Source organism: Rhinopithecus bieti, unplaced genomic scaffold (genome assembly GCF_001698545.2).
Source record: "Rhinopithecus bieti isolate Rb0 unplaced genomic scaffold, ASM169854v2 scaffold_29393, whole genome shotgun sequence".
NCBI classification, from domain to species: Eukaryota; Metazoa; Chordata; class Mammalia; order Primates; family Cercopithecidae; genus Rhinopithecus; species Rhinopithecus bieti.
The window spans coordinates 194,907-198,143 of NW_016813642.1; the positions used below are offsets into that span (position 1 = coordinate 194,907).

Consider the following 3,237-nt stretch of genomic DNA (forward strand, 5'->3'; position numbering starts at 1 on the left):
GCCATATATGCCTTCCCTAACTGAATAGTGAGCAGCCAATTTCCAATTTAAGTATCATTTCTTTTAAAATTTTTTTTGTTTGTTATTTAGTTTTTATTTCCTAATCATAAACTTAACTCTGCAATCCAGCTAGGCATAGGAGAGAACAAGGAAAACATGGAACCCAAAGGGAACTGCAGCGAGAGCACAAAGATTCCAGGATACTGCGAGCAAATGGGGNTGCAGCGAGAGCACAAAGATTCTAGGATACTGCGAGCAAATGGGGTGGAGGGGTGCTCTCCTGAGCTACAGAAGGAATGGTCTGGTGGTTAAGATAAAACACAAGTCAAACTTATTCGAGTTGTCCACAGTCAGCAATGGTGATCTTCTTGCTGGTCTTGCCATTCCTGGACCCAAAGCGCTCCATGGCCTCCACAATATTCATGCCTTCTTTCACTTTGCCAAAGACCACATGCTTGCCATCCAACCACTCAGTCTTGGCAGTGCAGATGAAAAACTGGGAACCATTTGTGTTGGGTCCAGCATTTGCCATGGACAAGATGCCGGGACCTGTATGCTTTAGGATGAAGTTCTCATCTTCAAATTTCTCCCCATAGATGGACTTGCCACCAGTGCCATTATGGCGTGTGAAGTCACCACCCTGACACATAAACCCTGGAATAATTCTGTGAAAGCAGGAACCCTTATAATCAAATCCTTTCTCTCCAGTGCTCAGAGCACGAAAATTTTCTGCTGTCTTTGGAACCTTGTCTGCAAACAGCTCGAAGGAGACGCAGCCCAACGGCTCGCCGTCGAGGGCAATGTCGAAGAACACGGTAGGGTTGACCATGGCTAGTAGTACAAGAATTTCCTCGGCGGCAGCATCTGCAAAGCCCATTTCTTTTAAAATTTGACTTTTTTTTCTAAAAGCCAGCCAAGAAAGCAAAAAATAAAGATGAAAGAGCAGTTTATTACAAAGGCAGGCTGGAGTTCATGTTGTCTTGGCCCAAGAAAAGCAGGCAAGCCTAATCTATTGCATCCCAGAGGTGGCCTTTCATTGTGAAACCAGCTTGTGGCAACACCTCTTCTGCAGCCCTGAGGCAATTAAATATCTAAGAACGGACAATCCCCCAATTACTTCTCAAGTGGTAAAACCAGCAGCAGAGCATGTTGTAACTCACCATATGCTGTAATTAAATGTAGGAACTCATTCTTCCTTGTGGCCATAAAACCTCTGTTGGGGAAGCAAGGATGCAATATCTGCCATTGTAGCCAACGTGCGATCAGGTAGAAATACATAGAAGACAAACCTTGCTTCCCACACTTATATTAATATATAAGTCCTCATACAAACCCTTAGTTTATTTCAGATTCTGCAGGCTTCTCAGCTACCACATTTGTAATAGTGAGAAACAAATATAGATCAAAAGAAACCGCAGGGCAAGACAGGAGTCCAGGAGCATGACTGGACTAGAGTTTCCCGGTCCTTCTGTTTTCTTTCAAATAATGAAATAAGTGAACATAAAAGAGGAGGCCAGGTTAAAAAACAGAAAGGAGGCTGGGCAAGAAGCAGCAATAACACACGAGCTAGGAACGATCACAAGGTTAGCTGTGCCAGACCTGCTGAGTCTCACTCATTTCCAGGGAGGCTTCTTCCTATTGGTTAAACCTTACAAAAAAAAAAAAAAAAAAAAAATCCTTAAGAAAAAAAATCCCTCTAGTTCTCAAGGAGACTGCAAGATTGCAGCATACTGGAGTGAAAATGTTTCAAGATTCCATTGTAACTGATGGTAATACCCTTCAAACAAATGGTCTCAGCTGGAGGAGTGGAGCAGCCACACATTAGCTGAACTTTCTGTGCATAGCACGTTTCCTCAGTCATTCCAGAAGAGAGGACACAACTCAGCAAGAAGCTGAAGCTCATGAGAAGAATTATCTGATTTACCTGCTCAAAAAAGTGGTAATGCTGGGAACCTAGTGGATAAACTCTAATTAACATTTTGAAAGAGAGTGGGGAAGAATTTGCTCAGAGGAAAGTGGGACTCGAAGCTGTGGACACATTTGGCGTGTGGGAGAGGAAAACCCGGCCACACTGGCTCACCTTTTGCTACATTCTTAGGCTGCAACTCAGGAGGCCTGCGGGGAAGCCAGGGAGGCTCAGGATGACAACGGGCCCTGCACTGTAGCCCGGCAATGTGTCTATCCTTCCCCAAGCAGACGACTCCCTGTGGGGTGGGAGGAAGTGAAGAGAGAGACCAAACTGACCTTCATGTCATGACCTGGGTGACTCAGCTTGAGAGTCTTCCACTTATTGTTTGACTTGCATTCCTTAAAAAAAAAGAAGAAGAAGAAGAAGAAGAGAACAAAGTAGGCATTGTCCCATTACTGAGACCACATAACCTGTTTCGGTGTCCTGCTCTCTGTCCCTGCCTCTACCTACATTTATAGTGGGTCCTTGTTGAAGCTTACTAACATCACTATTTCTTATAAACTGTAATACAATTACAAAATAAAGAACTACATAGCATATTCCCATCTGTCCTCCTCTCATTGTCTCTCATTCCACACACCCTTACCTCCATCTTCCCCTACATACAAAACAGACAACTTAACAAGTGATGGAATTCCTTTTATCAAACAACTTGCAGAATATTACAGAAAGAAGGTTATTTCAGTCCATTTTCTATATTGTTATAGCTACAATGTAATTATCATTGATGTTCAAAATGAATGTTTGCAGCACTGCAAATTCTGTACCCTGAAGGCCTAAATTATATTCATTATAGTTGTATTGCTATTCATTTTGATGCATTAAAATTTTTTACAATCCATGTGTAACATATTCAGCAGTAGTAATAATGAAGTAGAAACCCACATTCTTCAAGAAAGCTTCCTGAATCAATTACCAACAGGAACCGGGAGAACAATAATGGTGTGGGGTTCCTCTGGGAAGGTTGCTTTTACAAACAGGATGGGTGCAGGGCAGCTCTCTTAACATCTTCGTGGAGATGACATGAAAAGCAAGTCCTGAATTCTTCCTTTTTCTGAATCTTTAATTGAAAAAAAAAAACAAAACTACTAAAAATAGTAATTCAAAAAACACCACTCCAAGGGTCAATACACTGTACAATTATAAACCTCAATTCTTTCTGGCCTTATTTTTGTGCACAGCCTTATGAGATATGGGCAGGTTGAGGATGGAGGATTACTCCTTTGAAGGTAATGGAAGAGAAATGTAAAGTTGCTGGTTGCCTGGTT

The 3,237-nt window shown here is 42.1% G+C and overlaps 1 pseudogene; it reads right to left on the reverse strand.

Moving 5' to 3' along the window:
• Positions 1-204: 204 nt before the first annotated feature.
• On the reverse strand, positions 205-859 carry LOC108513158 (peptidyl-prolyl cis-trans isomerase A pseudogene; annotated as a pseudogene).
• Between the last annotated feature and the right edge of the window lie 2,378 nt (positions 860-3,237).